The 19,375-nt window shown below is 36.4% G+C and overlaps 1 protein-coding gene across 1 annotated transcript in view; it reads right to left on the bottom strand.

Annotated features, from left to right (window-relative positions):
• RALYL (RALY RNA binding protein like) overlaps positions 1-19,375 on the bottom strand; it is a 460,877-nt gene that overhangs the window by 64,361 nt on the left and 377,141 nt on the right.

Raw genomic sequence — 19,375 nt, 5'->3', positions numbered from 1 at the left:
AGGATGAATTTGTCATTGTGCTTTTTAAAGAATTATATGATTTTGTCTTTAATTCAAAAATATTGCAGGTCAGCTTTTTGTGAAGCATTTGCTTTTTAAAAAGGCATTTTCCAGAATCACTACTAGAAATAAAAGTATCTCTTCATTTACAGTGTGGGCTTCCGATGTACTATAAAATGTATTTTCCTGGGGTTAGATCTCCAATGATGGTTACAGTGACTCACTTAAGGCTGGGGGAGAAGGCAAAATGTATCCAAAAAATAGTAACTTTTCTGTTTTCCTCATGGTTATACCTGGCTTTTCCATTTCTTTCTGGTATTGCAATCCATGTGGAAGTAAGAGAACAGAAGAGAGTCACTTATCCAGGATTTGTCTCAAGGGATTAACTATAAGTAGAATGAGCAAAAACAAAAAGCCAAGAACATATTTTCGTGCATCATAACAAAGAAACTTTGTAATGGAGAGAGACCTGGCACTGTCCTGGTGGAGGAGATTCTTGTGGATTTTACTTGCATACAACAGGCATGTGATAGAATGCCCTGCAGACAAAATACTGCAATTAAAAATCTATTTGAAATCCATTCGCAAGATGGAATTCAATTTGATTTAAATAGTGCTGCCCTAGGTTTGACCCCTCTCTAATATATTTGACTAAATGGTTTTAGATAATTTGCTGCATTACTTTAAATTAGTTCAAGTGTTCCCGTAGTAAAGGAATACAATTATCTGCTAGCCTTTTATTTAAATTGGTAATTCAGTATATGACAAATTAATATAAAGGTTTTAAAACTGCAACACCATATAAAATAACATACTTTATCATCTTTTCTGGTGACATTTATAAATATATATTATAGATTTTTTACCTTTATTTTCTAGCCTACACTATACCAAATTCTCTTGAGTTCTGAAGAAATTTCACTTAATTAAATGCAGTATCTTAAAAAGAATAATCCTGATAAGTAGTGATAGAAATGCTATTATATACCTTCAGGAATATGTGTTAAAACTTTTTTTTTTTTTTCCCAAAAACGTATTGAGCCTGGACGAAATACTAGATTGGGCAGTAAACAAAGGGAATAATGTTTTACTTATGTAGGAATGGTAATGAAGCTGGAGTGATCAGGACTTTCTTATATGGTTTTCCCATCAGAAAACTTGAGCTTGTCCAAATATCAAGGCAATATATCAGGACTATATCGCAGGACAGGGAGGCTGTGGTTCCTTTTGATTCTGAGCTAAGATTTTCTCAAAAGGGTAGCTTTCTTACATATATCTATGTATAATGGATAAATGTTTGCAGGAGACAAAAAGATTTTTAAACAATGTAAGTTGTTCAAGTAAATATGAACTACTGTAAATCAAACATGCACAGAAATTAATTTACAACCATTAATATGCTACAGTACTGTCACACTATGAGTTTAAGATAAGGACACAAGAAATTTCCCATTTAGCATTGTATCCCCTGCAGCCTGCCCTTGTCTTGAGATATTTTACAGGATGTGACTTAAAAAATTGCATATTTCATTATTTTCTTTGCTGCTAACTTTGATATATTAATAACAATTATCTAAATCCCATATTTGACATGGACAGATGAAGACATTTTTCAGGTATTTCAGGCAAACATACAATGAAATTTGAATAGACTAAGGGCATATGAACTCCTCTACAGCCTGTAAACAAATAATTTAAGGACAGGAAGATCACAGTAAACTCCACTTTACTTGCATAATCGTCCTATTAAGATTACAGGCAAGATGTTTTTTTTATCTCAGGCCTGACCAAAGACACATAAATCAATATCATTTCTTGTTAAAGAATTCTCGCTTCTCCTTTCCAAAACCTATTTACAGGAAAAAGTGGATAACATTACTAACAATATCAGTACTGTACACAAGCAAAGGGATTTTAGCCAAGCATTCTCCAAGATAACTTATTATAAATCAATATTTTCTTCCAAGTGGTGTTCATATAAAACTATCTCTAAGGAGCAAGTAAGAAAAATATGTGAAATTTAAGTCATTTGTTAATCATATTCTGATTTTTTAGTGTAATAAAACTGTCTATCTTGAATCAGGAAAAGCAATGGTCGGGAACTAAAACATTCATAGAAAAATCATTTTGGGTTGCAATCTTCAAACCAGATTTCATGAGCATAACCTGATATATCAGGTATAATCCTTCCTTCCTTCCTTCCTTCCTTCCTTCCTTCCTTCCTTCCTTCCTTCCTTCCTTCCTTCCTTCCTTCCTTCCTTCCTTCTTCCCAGTTATAGTAGGTTCTGTAACTTGAAATAATTTTAATCCAAGGTAATTTTTTCCAGACATCAGTAACTGTTGTCAGATAGAATTAGGGAAGCAGATTCTTATATCTTCTGAAATTTCCATAAATAGCTTTATAAATGTTGGCAAGTTTTGTTAAAGGAACACTGTCATATTCTGGGTTAAATAAATATGAGACCTGCTGTATAGAAAATCTGATCTTTCACAAGTGTTTCAAAAGCAAAGGGTGTGGAAGAATAATTTACAGCTTTATGTCCCAGTGTTCTTAATAAATCTAGTAAATTCCACTTTCAACAGGTGGCTGACATTTCAAGTGTTGACAATGGTTGGAAAAACAACACATAATGTATTGTTTTCCTGACTATCGTTTAATATCAAATACTGTATTAATATGAAAGTGTAAGAGTGCCCTGAGAAGTTCTTTTCCACAGAGCTAAGTGCTTCTATAATTTATTGAGATATAAAACTTCTAGTGCAAAATAAAATACATTCCTCAAGCCATGGACTAAAGCTAAAGAACTGCAAACTCAAAATGCTTTTTTTCAGTGCAAACTCTCTACTTTCCACTGACTTAGCGGGTAAAAGGAGACAGATAATTGATAAGACTAAGCCTGATTTTTAAAGCCTTTGACATATTTTTAAAGCCTGACTGATTTTTAAGGCCTTTGACCATATGACAGTCTCAGACAAACTGGAAATTAGTCTAATTATCTTAGCATAAATATACATTAAGCCAACCAACCAACCAACCAACCAACCAACCAAAAACCACATCCAATCCATGCATAAACAATTATGCCAAATGGGAAAGGTGCACACCTTAAATAGTTGGAACACTCAGGGCTATGTTTTGTTCAGTCTTGGTTTGCATTAGTGATTTGAACAACAAATGGAGATTATACTTGTAGGATCCACAGATGAAAAAAAGCTGGAAAAGCTTTTAAACAGACTAGAAAATGGAGTTAAAATCTGAAATCTATGTGATAAATGGTCTGAAATCAGTGTAATGAAGTTCAAAAAAGAAAAGACAAGTCCAGTGAGAATTTGAGAACTAGAACTACTTTATGCTGTATAAAATGGAGGATAACTGGCTAGGTGTTAGGGGAAATAAAAAAAAAAAATGGGGGGTGAGGGGCAAAAACTAAGGAACATTATACTGTTTCAAAATCCAAAAATCTTATTTGAGGACATACTAAAATATCTTTCTCTCCTCAGAGCTGATGAATCTCTCAGTTGCAGCATTGTTCCAGCTTTGGACACAGTATTACATAGCGGGAGGTGGGCAGGTGGAGAGAATCAGAAGGAGAACAATAAAGTGTTTAAAAGATGACAAGGAGCTTTAGAGTGATGGAAATGTCGTATCGAGCAGAAGCTATTAGGTCCTTCAGGTGTCCTCTGTGAAAAAGGAACTTCTGCCTTGAAAATATTGGCTGAAACTGGTGCTTTCAAGTCTGGGGATTCCTGATGGTGATATAGGAGCTAGAGTTTCTATCATTTACTTCCTTTCTGCTCCATGACAAGAGGCCTAAAATTTCTGCGTATACAAACCTCAGAGGCTACCTGCCTGCAACAGCTCACTGGAGACCTAGAAAATGAAAGTCTGGGAAACAGCAGATGACACAAGAGGAACCAAGAGCAGAGGCTGATAGTCTAAATCTGCATGCCCATAAACTATTGATGCTTCATGCTTCTACCAAGAAATATATATATATATAATTTTTTTTTTTTTTTTTTTTTTTTTTTTTTTTGCCAGGTAATCCCTTGCATCTAATTGCCATTTTGAAAGAAGTCTCTAGCACTTAGGATCTAATGTCTGTCTGCCAAGCAAAAACACAGGTGCTTTTCAATATCTGTTCCAGGGATGTTTCAGGTTAATTTCTGTTTCAGCCTATTTTAACTACTGACATGTCCCAATGTTTTGCTTGAGGATTGATAAATTGATACCGTAATAAAAGAATGTTGTATGTGACAGTAAAAACTGATGCTCCAACTCACACTGAAATACTTGAGGTTCTCCTTTATTCTGCAATTTTGTTTTTTTAGATCCTCTGAATCATTGAAGTGGCAATGAGCAGTGTCCCTCAGTCAATGCATGCCTTTTCTACTCTGAAATCATAATTAATCCAACTTTCATTGAAGTTCGCAGGTGGAATATTTTAATTTACTAAAACTTGAGTTTACTAATTACTGAAGAATTTATTCAAGAAATAAGCTAATACACTAGTAAACACTATAAGGGTAAACAGGAGCTAACTTAAATAACCAAGTTTCCACTTTGACTAAAAGTCTTTATTTGCAGATCTATATATAGTCCTTTACAGACATACCTTTACAGATATAATATGTATTTAGTCCCTAATGAAAGTATCTCCACACATAATGCAGTTTTTCATTTTGTTTCTTCTGCCATGTTTTATAAAATAGTTTGTTACACATGTGCATATTTGACCAAATTTATGTAGTTTCCTAACAAAACCTGAATGTTGTTACCTAATTTGTAAGTGCCAAATTCTTTACATAAATATAACTTTCAAGAGCCCCTAAGATTGAATTCTGTATGAACTAATAGCTCAAATAATCTTTAAACATCAGACTGTGACTGAATAATCTCGCCAGAATTATCTCTAAAATTTGACAGTTGACAAACAGAATAAAAAGTAGTTTTCAAAACAGGAAGAGGGACTGCCACTTCCTTCTACTAATTTAACAGCAGGAGGCTAGGATGAAAACTTTAGTTAGCATACGCAAAAGTTGGCTTCGATATACCAATAAAAATGTACTTTGTCGTGTTGGATGCTGAGTGTGCTATTGTTATACCATATAGGATGGAGGGGCTTTGGGAGGGAGTTAGGAAGTGGAGGCATGGAGAAGAAACATAATGAAGTAGCTTCCAAAAATTCTTATTAATGTTTGACCTAAATTGTAGGCAGTAAGAAGAGAGGAAAACACAAAAGCTCCAATTCTTCTGAAAGTCCTGTAATGGTGTAATATTTTCAGGGAGCTAGAACTAAAAAGGATTATCATATCCGTCTAATAGCGTTTCAACAACTGAATATATTTTGCACCTGAATTTAGTGTATTTTCCTCTATGACCCCACAAACTGCAAAGCCAACTTGAACTACAGTATGGCTTCTTGTAACTGAGATAAATATTAGTGAGTCTGAGAAAAACTATGGTGTGACTTGGGGGAAACAAATTCTGATTCTGCATATGATGGCCTTGTTAGGTAATTATGGACTACAGTTTCTTCCCACAACACACAAGACAAGTCTCCTGAAGATCTGAGAAAAGACCTTGAAGAAAGAATAAGTAACCTAAGTTTAAATTACCCTGTATATCTCATCTGTATGATTTTGCCTGTCACGAAGAAATGAAGATTCTTGCAATAAGAACTAATTTTCCTTCAGGTAAGAACCCTCATGACCCTGATCGCCTTCCCCAGCTGAAAACAAGCTCAGTTTGGTACCTTTGTTCAAGTCAGCAAAGGAAACAAACTCTGGAGAATGAAAGTAACTCCATGCCACTGCTGTCAATTTTAATTTACTTTTTCTTGTGATATGCTAATAGTTGCTACATTTTGCAAAAATCTATGCTTCCAACAAAAGAAAGAATTTTGGAAAAAAAAAAAGTAGTGGTATACTTAACTTTCTACCTTAGAGTCCTCTTTCTGACAGCTTTAATCAGTCTTTGCATGAAGCTGATGTCACCTAACCCTCTTCTGCTCTGAATCAGAGTAAGAACATTCAAGTCAGTAAGTTCAGGTCTAAAAACATCAGGAATGAGTTCATCAGGGTGGGCTGAACAAAGCAGTGTTGACTGATCTAATGCATGCAATCAATACTACTTTACTGCATGGCTATTTGTAGTCACAAATAGATGAAGGTTAATGTAGGCATTGCCTTTGAGGATCCCAAGGGTAGAGGTTTAATCTCCTTTTCCCTCAATGACACTACTAACACTTGAAAGTAGTTACTGGAAGGGGACTGCTCTGACAGTGTATGATTCATGTTTGTCATGCTGTTTCCTAGAGTAATATCACTCTTGCAAGGCTGAAAAATGCAACATACATTTTTCTGTCAGTAGATATTATAAATTGCTCATTGATTACAACTCATAATGAATTCTCTCACATTTATGAATACACTTGTTACTTTTCAGTAAAATAGCCAGTGCTTTTTTCAAAACTTCTTGGAAAAACAGCAACCATAATCTACCAATAAAGCATGCAATTTGTAACATATTCCTTAAAAAATAAAATTTCATTTGGAATTATGTACCGTCTGCTGTACCTAAATATGAGTTCTGGCAAGCTAGATAACATGCTTTCAAACAGACTACTCCATGACTGGCACATTCATCAAAAATAAACTTGTGATATAATTTCACTGCTAATAACACACTGAATATTAATATATGTTGCTATTGTCCCTCTGTGCTGAACACAGCATAGCCTTTTATGCTATTTGTAATCTTATTCTCTTAAAATAAGCAAACTTTAAATCTCTTTTCTCTTTTCTAATATCATTCATAAGACTAAAATGCAGCCTCTCGTTTTCCAACCTTCCTTATATATTCACAGAAAGCTGAATCTCTAATCCAGCGTCATATTTCTATTGCTGTTTGCAAGCCACCTAAACTATGCTCTTTCAGTACATTAGCATCTCCCAGACTGAATTGCATATACAATTCTATACAATTAGAGCTGTTACATTACATGAGAACCAATGCCTAATCAAGAGCCTACAAAATGGTGCTCAGAAGTACAGCCTTCCCGTGCATCTCTGATTACTGCACCAATACTGCACCAATTTACTAAATCCTTAAAAATGAAGAATCCTGCTCTTCATGTCATGCCATGTTAGCAAAGGTCCTCTCTGTTCTGTTTCATAAACCCTGTCTCTTTTTTTTAAGTCCTCTATAATGTTATTAAGACAGTTACCAAACAACAGTGGTTGCAAAAACAGATACTATTTTTATGATATCTGCCTTACCAAAACTTGAATGTGGGAAAATGGCCATGGTGTCTGTGTCTGTTTCTGATTTTTCTTTTCCTGATGTAGGTACCTTTTTTTAATTTTATTTATTTATTTATCTTTTAAGCTAATAGAAACACAGCTGAGTATCTACAGAAGGCATTGTATTTTCTGCTAGTATGCAATGAATCCAAATTCTGATTATTTCTTAAATCGAATGTAAGAAGCCGTAAAGTATTAAAGGGTGGAAATCTCACATACAATAAGTGATAGGAACTAGGCTCAAACTGACAAGATTTAAACAGAATGGATGACTAAATGTACTGATTCTGTTTGCCTGCAGGCAAAACCATCAGTGGTCTGGATCTTTCAGGCATTTACTTTTTGAGTTATAAGCCACATTTTTTAAATTTTTTTCTTAACACAAATTCTTGGATAAGAAAAGAGTCTTAGTAATTCTCAATGCCATCAAAAAGTAGTGAATATATTTTCTGTTCCACTTAGGTGTAAACAGTGAGAAAAACATTAAAAAAATAAGATGATTTTACAGTTAGTTACTTTTGCTAAGATATACTGCTTCAGGTTTCATAGGAGATAAAAAAAAGCATGAAAGAAGATTAAAGACCAGAAAAAAAGCAATAATAAGAGAACTGGGTATTCTTCTCCAAACTTGCTGAACTCTGAGTATGAGTGTGATTATGGTGTCTGGGCTTTTGTGGAAGAAAACAACATCAGCCATGTGATACCATATATCATTTTCTGCAAGAGGACAAGTACCAAAATAGGAAAACAGGAGGCACATCCTCTGCAGATATGTGTAAACTGGTGTCATTGTTTCCTTTTAAGAAAAAGAAAAAATAAATTGTAAAAAAAAAAATGTTGAAGTCTAAAGAATAATTTGAGGGGAGACAGGAAGAAAAGAAATTGCTAGTCTTACTGTCTATGCAGGACCATCCTTGAAGTCAAGACCATATTTAGAATTTCTGGTGAAAATGAATACAAAGAAAAGTGAGAACAATTTAAGATTAAGGATATACTGGTAAGTGAAGATATATACTGACATCTTCCCCCAGTCACTAAGGATAGTTTCTAAAATGGAGTAAGTAATATTTAAAATAGTGAAGGGGAAGAAAAAAAAAGTCTGGTCCTTTTTGTTATTGAAACTATCACACAGATTAGAAATAGTATGACTGAATGAACAAATCAAGATGACAAGTGCATTTGATATATTTAGATCTCTTGATCTTTCTCTCTATCTGTGATTTGTCTTCAGAAATGAAGGTTTTCCTGGGTGTTACTAAGGATCCTCCTGTTTTCACCTCAGTAAAGTTATTGGGTGTTTCACGTTCATGTTCCGGATCATGTAAAAGGGCAAACTTTTGTCCCTGGCTGGTTCTCCCAACCCCTCTGAGCATATGGATTTGTTCTTTCAACAACTGTGGAAGTGGACTGACTGCAGTTACACTGACATCATTGACAAATGCATGTGTTGCCTTTCATTAGTAGAGATTTTTTTTTTTCTTAATTTTTATAACAGCTATTTGACACAGGGCTTTTTCTTTGAAAATAATCAAAAATTCATACCAAATGAAATCACTGGAACTGCTGTAGCTTTGTACATGCGTCCTCCTCTAATGCTTTTAATATAATTGAGAATGCTACTTAAGTTCTTGACACAGGCAAAAATTGCACTAAATTTTGTCATGAATTTTAAGTGAAAATTTGAGACTAAATGATCTCTCTCTCGTTGTTTTTTTTTTTTTTTTTTTTTTTTCCTCTAAAGCACTGAACGCTTCAAATGTGATCATTGAGGACACTATTTGAAGAAATGAAAGTAAACTATATTTTATAGGACTTAAAATTATCTTGGTTTAAACATGACTAGAGCTGTTTTTTTTATGGAAGACAGGTCTTTGTTTTTGGAAGAACTGTAGAGCAACAGTCATCTTAGATTTATCCCATTGCACTGAAATAAAATAGCTTATTTCATGAACGAAGGCAATCAAAGGCACAAAGAAAATACATTTCTGTAAAAATGAAGTACTTTGCTTTTATTCAAAAGAAATATCAAATTATGCAATCTGAATATGATGCATTCATCATAAGATTAGGTTCCATAAGCATATATATTTTTTTTTATTCAGTATGAAAAAAAAAGAAAGGCATAATCACATGGTAATTTAAGTGGGCATAATCACATTGTAATTTAAGTGTAATGTATCAGAAAATAATTGATTTTTTTTTTTTTATGTTGGTTGGACTATGGCTCTAGGTTCTTGTAGGCCAACAATAAAAGTGAATGCACAAATGCAATAAGAGAAAGAAGGAATAAAGAAGAATGTTATAAGAAAACTAGAACAATATTCAATCAAGAAAAGTCCTTATGCCTGCAATTATTTTTGTTATATGACAGTAGGTTACAGCATATTGCTAATATACTGACAATGCTAATATACTGACAATGCTACAGCATGGATTATGCAAAATACTGCAGTACTCAAATAGAATAGCAGTGCTTGTTTGAGTTTATGTTATGTTTTCAAAGGGAAGGAATGATCTCAAGAAGCCTCCTAACCTGGAAGAAATTATCAGGTTGCCCATCACTGTGTCCTTCACACTTTTTCCTGAAACAAAGTATGCCTGGGAGTCCTCAGGACAACAACTCAAAATAATGACTGCATGGATTGAGAGGCATACCAAGTCACACCAAAATCTATAAACAATATCTTAATACGAATCTAAGAAGTGTAGCACAAGTAGGGAAAGACTGTAAACAATTTTTTAAGCCTTCACTATGAAATAAAGATGCAAAATGAAAGAAAGTGAAAGATGTGTAGCATAATCCAATCAGTTTTGTGAGAGCCATCATAAAAGTAAAATGTGCTCAGGAAAATGACAAAGTATTTGTGTCAAAAAACAAAACAAAACAAAACAAAACAACAACAAAAAAACACCCAAACTTTAATATATGAACATAATCTTATCCTGTAAATAAAAAGCTATCTCTTTTCAGTATAGTAATATTAGACTTCTGAATTTTTTGAATAATTTCCTCCAGAGGCCACAAGACTTATGAAATTGTAAAGGTTGTTTTATATGACTAATTAGTGGCATGTGAAATTATACATGCTGAATATACATTTCAATTGCATTACATAGAGAAGTGATTGGGAATGTGAAATAACTGTGCAATTTAATACCACTCAGAGGGAGCTGAACCATAAGCCTGAAACTTCAGAGAACAGCATAGAAAGTGCTTGCCCTCCAGGGACACCTTCGCCATTGCTACAACAGATGGGTAGTGCCATGGGAAGCCAACCAGAACAGGGTGGAGGTCAGGCCAGCTGAGGCAACATGAGACAATCTCACTTGGTATTTCATGGTTTTGTTAATCCATCAACTACTATTTGTCTCACTTCAGGGCATGCCTCAGCTTGATAGATCCCAGGCTCAAAGGCTTCATGCCCAGCCAGCAATGGGAATACCGGAAGGAGCGGGGCTGTAATAATTCCTTACTGGGCCTTCAAGATGTGGTTCTGAAGCAAAACCAGTTTTGCTTATCTGGCTTTATAAGGAAGCTTACCTGTGTCACAGGTGAAAATAACTCACATGAGGAGGGGGAACATGTAATGTAGAATGACTCTATATATTCTCAGCTAAATAAGTATTTGAAATCTTTGTTGGTCACCTAGAATATTAAATGGTGTTGAGCAAGGTGAGTGAACAGACACCGCTGCAGTGCTGAGTAACTCACTTTCCCAATTAAGTTCCAAATCCTAGTCCCCTGCTTCCTTACATTAATTCACTCCTTGTGGGGGTTGTTTGGGGCACACAAATTAGTTTTCTCAACAAGCAGACTTGGATGATATTTGGGACAGTTTGCTCCTAATTCCTTCCCAACAGTACTGGTAACATCACAGTAGATATGGCTCCCTGTGCCTTGCACAGTCTCCAGCAAGTCCCACCTCTCATCTCACACACCAGGGCCTGCAGCAGCCATACACATTTTCATGCTGCTAAAGCTTTCAGACCATATATTTAACAACTTGTAAAACATGGTGGTGGATTGAAATGAAAAATAGTTTAAAAATTATTTTATGATGTAGAGAAATGGAGTACTAGTCTATTAGATTATTTGTGTTTAATTCAATATTGGTATATTGGGGCATATATATATATATATATATAAAAACAACAGTATATGTACTTTCATATGCTGACACAGAACTGCCTTAGTGAACTACTGACCAAAACACCAGTAAATTAAAAAGACATAGTCTCGTCCTTTATTTTATCATGAAAAAAAAAATAAAAGAAATCTTCCAAACACTGATATATGTGTCAGCACCTTTAATCTTCACTTTGTGTTTCAAAGACACGAAGATTAGCTAGTAAAATTAACTTCTGCTTAAGGGTAGACCCAAATAACATACTGTAAAATAATTTTAAGATGCAGATTTGTCAAGCTTCTGGTTTTCTGCAGAAGCGTTGTGCTAAAAAAAGGAAACTCACAATTTTGATCCTTCTGGGGTTTCGGTTCCCCCTCAAGTACTGAACAGCATTGCAAATCAGGAGGAATGATGCTAACAATTATATTAGACTTAATCAGATCCCTGAGCACTACCTTAAGCATATTTGTAGTTTTTCAGAGAGTATGCTTAACACTAATAATGTGTTTAAACACTTTTTGAAGCAAAACTCACATTTTTCTCTTTTCCAAGTATCGGTGAACAATAACATTGGCCTGCCCCCACAGTGCTCTGATCACATCCCTGCAGGCCTGGACAGCATCTCTGTACACCTCCCACATCACCTGTTGCTACTTCCACCTATTGTATGCCTCTTTTTATATGTTTTAATTCAGCAGTTTCTTGCTTGTCCATGCAGACCACCTGCCAACTTTTCTTGATTTCCAGTTTGTCAGGATGAACCAATTTGAAGGAGGTGATCCTCAGAAATCAGGCAGCTCTCCTGGACCCCTCCTCATGTTGGGACTCTCATGGGATTGTTCCAAGCAGGCCAAGTCTGCATTCTAGAAGTCAAAGGTTGTGATCAATGGGATCTTCAGCTGATAGGAGCTAGGTTTTTAAATTACATTTAAGAGAGAAGATGTGGAAGTAAATTCTAGTCCAACTGAAGTGAATTGCAAAACTTTCTGCTGACTTTATTAGGTCCATGATGTCTTTTAAATTCTAAGTATCACTCTTAATTTTGTCCTCTGTGTGTGTGTGTGTGTGTGTGTGTGTGTGTGTGTGTATGTGAGGAATGCTAGCATCAAATAGATGTAAAAAGAAGTATAAGTGAAATAAGAAAGAACGAAGAGTTTGGGTATATGAATGAGCTTATGTATAAGTCAAAGAAGAAATGATATACACTTATCTGTCTTGAATCTAATTATCCCAATAGGTAAAAAAAAAGTGTGTCTGACATTTAGGCTCATGTTAAAGTTTACATAGGTGAGACTGAATTAAATTATTCCCACACAAATTATAAAACTAGAAAGGATAAAATGAGAATTTAGTTCCTGAACTGAGGCACAATGAAGTTTTCTGATACCATTCCTAACAGAAGTGGATCTAATGACCCAGATACTTAAACAAGTTGTATTGTATAACACATTATAGGGCATCACACAACTGGGAATACCACACAGCTGATACAAAGACATCTAGGAAATTCCTAAAGCACATTGATGATAACTTCTTGGTACAGGTGAAAGGCTCTTGGTAGACAGATGTCTAGGAAAGGTTCCCTTCTAGGTTTGTTGCTTGTGAATAGAGAGGGTCTTGTGGGTGAAGCAGTGATAGGCAGACATCTTGGCCACAGTGACCGTGAAGTAGTTGAGTTTAGAATCTTTGGTGATAGAAGGAAAACTGCCAGAAAAAGTTTGACCCTGACTAAGGGGAGACAAATCTTCGGGTTGCTCAGGGAACTAGTTAGTAAGGTCCCCTGGGATTCTGCTTTTGAAAGCATTTGGATCCATCAATGCTGTTCACTTTTAAGTACCACCTCTTAAGAGCACAGGAGTAGGCTACTCCAAAGTGTCAGAAGTCAAGCAAATGGAGCAAAAGGCTGACTTGGCTGAGCAGGGATTTTATTCTGGAGCCTAAGTGGAAAAGGAAAGTGTATGGACAGTGGAAGCAAGGTCAGGTGACATGGTACGACTACAGAGATGCTGTTTGCCATTGTAGGGAGGTAATTCATGCAGCCAAAGTTCAGATTATAGTCAAAACTAGCCAATATTGTGGGAGACAATAAAAAGGGTTTAAAAAAAATATTCCAACAGCAAAAGAAGGACCAGAGATAACATTGGTTCATTACTTGATGTGCACAGTCACCTCACAAATATGGATGTAGACAAAAAAAAAGATGTTTAATGCCTTCTTTGCCTCTGTCATTAACACTGATGATGGGCCCTGGGACCCCAGAACCATGAGTTGGAGGACTGTGATCAGGGAAATGATAAACTTCCAGCCAACTCCAGACTTGTGTAGGATGTGCTGCTCCAGCTGGATGTGTCTAAGTCTATAGGGCCTGATGGGATTCATCCCAGGGTACTCAAAGAGCAGGCTGATGTCCTTGTTAGATCTCTATCAATTATTTTTCAGCAGTATTGGGAATCTGGAGAGGTCTCTGTCAACTGGATGCTGGCAAACATTTTTCCGATTTTCGGGTAGGGAAGCAAAGAAGACCCTGGTAATTACAGGCCAGTTGGTCTCACTTCAGTGCCTAGTAAAATTATGGAGAAGTTTATTCTGGGAGTTATTGAAAAAAACTTGAAAAACAATGTTTGACAGCAAGTTGAATATGAGTCAACAGAGTGCCCTGACAGACAGAAGGGCCAACTATACCCCGGGATGCATAAAGCATGGCATTGCTAGCAGGTTGATGGAAGGGATTGTCCCACTCTGCTCTGCACAGGTGTGGCCTCACCTCGCATACTGTGTGCAGTTTGAGGCACCACAACATAAGAAGGACATAAAAATATTAGAGTGTCCAGAGAAGGGCTAAAGAGATAGTGAAGGGTCTGGAGGGGAAGATAGATAAGGAGCAGCTGAGTTCACTTGGTTTGTTCAGCCCAGAGAAGAGGAGACTGAGAGGAGGCCTCATGGCGCCCTGCAGCTTCCTGATGAGGGGAGCGGAAGGGCAGGTGCTGATCTCTTCTCTCCGGTGACCAGTGATAGGACCTTAGGAAACGGCATGAGCTGCTTTAGACTGGATGTTAGGAAAAGGTTCTTCACCAAGGGGGTGGTTGGGCATTGGAACAGCCTCTCCAAGGAAGTGGTCACAGCACCAAACCTTCCAAAGTTCAAGATGTATTTGGACAACTCTCTCAGACATATGAATTGGTTTTTGGGTGATTCTGTGCAGACCTGGGAGCTGGCCTTGGTGATCCTCATGGATCTCTTCCAACTAGGGATATTCTATGGTTCTATGATTGGTTGCTCTGTATTAATTATTCATGCAACATATTCTGCTATAAATGTAATGCAGATTTCTCATCAGAGGCACAGAGTACTTTGAATGTGTTTGAACCCTGAAACACTTAATAAATAAAATCATGAAACCCTGTGAAGTACTGATGCTTGCCGACCTTAAAATTGTTCTTCAATATATCTTCAACATCTAAAAATACTCTTTAAAAATCTGTAACAAAGGAGACTGAACAAACAACAGTTGTTACCCTTAATACTATGTTGTACACAGTCACTCTTTTTCCAACCTGTTGGATGTCTAGCGTAAGAAGTTTCTTCTGTCCATGTTTCTTGAACATGCTTATGAAAACAGCACATAAGGTCAGTGCCAAAGCTTCTTTAAATAACAGTATAGCACATCTACTGTTTCCTTTTTGCCCACTAAATCAGATGTCTCGTTAAAGAAGGAAATTATATTCATTCAACATCATTTACTCCTCATAATTCTATGACGATTTTTTTTCACCAACTTACTATCCTATAGATGTTGATAAATTAACTTTTTTTTTTTTTTTTTTTTTTTTTTTTTTCTAGGACATTTCTGGGAATCAAAGCTGGGCTGCTCCTTTCAACCTTAACCATTATGTGAAGGTGTGATAATTTTCTGTTTTCTCCTCTTCTTAAAAAGAAGCATGTGCCTGCCCATACCCACTGCTTTTCGACTTTGTGTGACCTCCGTAAACTTTTGAAAGCAATTAGTAATTGTTCACACACAGATTCAGCCAGTTCTTTAAATGCTCTAGGGTGAATTTCATCCTAACATTTCATTGAATTTACATTCACATACTGGTTAGCCACTTCTTTTATTCCATCCCTCTGGATAAAATTGATTTTCTTAAATAGCTGGTCAACTAACCTCTTTTGCTAATGCAGAAGAAACCTTTTATACATCATCTAATTTTCTATATCATTTGCTACCCTTTTCTGAAGCATGGTAAAAAGAAACAGAATTATAAAAAAGTAGAGGAAGTTACTCTAACAATCTTTTTCTTGCCACTTATACTGTTATGTGCCTTAGCCTTTCTGGTTTCCTGATGGATGATTTTGCTGTTCTTTTCTACCCATATTTAGTCATATGGTTTTGTTTCCACATTTTGTGCAATTCCTTTTCACTTTTCAGGATGTTAAAAAATCTTAATGTTGCCATATTGTTCTTTATTCTACTCTTTCTGTCTCAGGAGATTTTTGTTGTTGTTGTTGTTGTTCTATCTTAAGCACAGTATATGCAATTTTTATGCATTCCGTTTGTTCCAGGTACAAAAAAGACAGGGATCTCCTGGAAAGAGTCCAGAGGAGGACCACGAAGATGATACAGGGCTTGGAGCATCTTCCCTATGAGGAAAGGCTGAGAGACCTGGGTCTGTTCAGCCTTGAGAAGAGAAGACTGAGAGGGGATCTTATTAATGTTTATAAATACCTTATGTTTGGGAGACAGAGGGATTTGGCTAACCTCTTCAGTGGTTTGTGGGGACAGAACAAGGTGCAATGGCCACAACACAGATCACGGGAAGTTCTGAACCAATATGCAAAGGAACTTCTTCATGGTGAGGGTGATGGAACACCGGAACAGGCTGCCCAGGGAGGCTGTGGAGTCTCCTTCTCTGGAGATATTCAAGGCCCGTCTGGATGCCTACCTGGGCAACCTGCTCCAGGGAACCTGCTTTGGCAGGAGGGTTGGACCCGATGATCTCTTGAGGTCCCTTCCAACCCCTACAATTCTGTGATTCTAAAATTTCTTTCCAAGATATCCTACTTATCAGCTCCTTTGAGTTCATTGAAGTCTGTCTTTTTTGAAATCCATTACCCTTTTTCTACTTCTCACAGTCCTCACATTCTCACAATGAATATTTTGTGAATTTTTAACCAATGACTGTTGTAGTCGGTATCAAATCTAAAGTAACATCTCTCCCTCCTAAATTTCTCTGTTTGTTGTGGGTTGACCCTAGCCAGCATCTAAGCAACCACAGTCAGTATCTCACTCCCCTTCCATTGCCCTCCACCCTCTCCCTGCCCCCCATCCCCCCCAAAGGGGATGGGGGAGAATAGGAAGAGTAAAAGCAAAGAAATCTCATGGGCTGAGATAAATGCAGTATAATATGGTAAGGAAGAAGAGGAAAAAACGAGTAATGCAAAAGCAATGACTTTTCACCTCCCACAAGCAGATTGATGCCCAAGCATCCAGTTGGCTAATCATCCAAACAATGGCTACATTGGAAGACATACCTCCCTACTTTTTATTTTGGGGCATGACATGACATGCCTTTGACATGAATATCCCTTTGGCTATTTCGGGCCCGTTGTCCTAACTGTGTTCCCTCCCAACATATTTCCCACCCCCAGCCCGTTCACTGCATGGGCGGAGTGGAAAAAAGAGAAAACCTTGATGCTGTGCATATACTGTGCAGCAATAGCCAAAACATTGATGTGTTTTAGTCATGAATTGAAAACACAGCAGCATAGGGGATCCCTTGAAGAAAGTTAAATCCATCCCAGCCAGGTCTAGTATAATGTTTTGACATTAGTAAACGTTAACTTTGTCAATAACTTTATAAGCCATTGATCTCCTCACTTATTATTATGCCAACAGATACAGGGATAATGAAACTTCTCTGCTACCTTCAGATGAAGGCTTCTGTCAGTTGCTCAAAAAAAGCCTTTTGTAATCTTCTAGAGAAATAGTCTGTGATAGATCCATGAAAGAACACAACCTAAAATCTTTTTTTTCTCTTTAAAGTTCCCTCAGAATTTTCCACAGGTAACGTACCTCTGTCTTGTCTGTAGAACAAGTATTTATGAGAAACTATTCAGAAGCTCACATGTGGAAGTGGATATAAATGCCAGAAACCACAGAAAATCTTTAAAAATCTTTTGAAATATTCACACAGCAACACAGTAATCCCATGGCTACTAGTAACACCTACAGGGATTAACAGGTTGCAGTTGAGAGTAATGATAAAGCAGAGGTTCTCTTCTCCAAAAGTAATATTCCTATCACTTCTGCGAAGGGCAGCTATGTGCTAAAACTTCACACAGACTCAGATCTAAAATGCTTGTTCCTGTCTCATTCTGAGAGACACTCTTGAATTTCCATCTGATGCTTTCAGACCAGGCCAGGCTCAAGAGTCTCTGATTTCACTGCTGAGTTGCCATTCTCAGAGCCTGTGTATTTGCATTTCAACCAGAGTAGAAATCAGCCCTAACTCCTCTCATGGATCTGGAGTGTGGACTCTATAGTACTTTTAAGGGAAATGGGGTTTAGTGAGCAGCAGTGCATGTATGCATGTCTATCTGTCAATCACCCTAACAATGTTTAACTAATTGATTTTTATTAAAAAAAAATAAAGTAGGTGTTTCTTCAGGTTTGTAGATGCATGAAAAAGGCATCTGGGAATAGAAGAAAGACACTCAGGGGTTTTGCATATCTATCAGTGTTGTCCCGAACACCTAAGGATGAACTCTAGTCTTGTTAGATATTGATTCGCACCCTTTACATACAAATCAATGAGAAACCAGTTCTTTTGCTCTGAAATCATGAGCCATTTCACTGAATCCTGCAAATACAAAGTCACAAGAACTAGGCCATAATCAGGCAATAAAGCATAAAGTATTCAAAATTGAAATAGCTCTGATATATATATGCGTATATATATATTTAAAGGAGCAAAATAAATTATTGATTGTAGTTGCAGAAGTGGAGACATTAATAAACAGTTCACAAATCACCACACTGGCCTTTTTTGTCAGTAGGTTTTGTAAATGACAGATTTATAATTTTATTGTGTACATCATTATAACTTTGTAAAATGCTGCATTTTTATATGGGGCTAAAGTCTTCTGTTCTCCATTGCTGCCACTTTCCCTTCAGAAAAAGTAGAGACGGGGAAAGAAAAATTGTATTACCAGTGCATACACAAATAAATACAATGTATACATATTTTTATAATACATCACATTTTAAAATTCAAAGCTTGAATTTTAGACTCAACACTTGGGTGTGGTCTTACAGCACTGAATGTTAACTGTGCACAATGCTGATGACATCACTGTCCCTAGAACAAAACCTGTGCAAGGTGACTGCATTCTGCTACTTCATCCTAAAGGACTGTCACTGTAAAATATCTTTTCAAATAGCATTTTAATATATTAATACTCTATGTATAATACTTACAGTTTAAAGCTGCAGCTCCTTCTTCTGGATAGTTCTTGCATTGACAAACATCTATGGAGTGAATACTGGGGATGAAGAGACCAGATTTTTGGCCTCCATGAAGTGGAAGGTATTTTCACTAAGAAATAAAATTCTGATATGACTGATTATTTTATCTATTCTTCTGAATGTGTGCTTTAAAATTTAGACATCCAAGTGTTTTTTTTGTTTGTTTGTTTGTTTGGTTTGTTTTTCAGGAAATAGAAGTTCTGTTTTTGCTGTTGTTTTTCCCCAACAAAAAGAGGTGCATTATTTGCATATGGTGATCATTTCATATAAGAATTGATCAAGGATTTTATCTGCAGGGCTTATTCCTAGCTGGTGTCATTTTTTTTTTTCTGTTATGAACATCATACAGACAGTCTTTATCTCTGAAAGTTAGAGCATGGCTCTGGATGCATTCTGTAGATAAACACAGTGTCAGACACTTCTC

This window comes from Cygnus olor, chromosome 2 (assembly GCF_009769625.2).
Source record: "Cygnus olor isolate bCygOlo1 chromosome 2, bCygOlo1.pri.v2, whole genome shotgun sequence".
In the NCBI taxonomy this organism is placed as follows: domain Eukaryota; kingdom Metazoa; phylum Chordata; class Aves; order Anseriformes; family Anatidae; genus Cygnus; species Cygnus olor.
This window is presented reverse-complemented; position numbering and strand designations above follow the sequence as displayed.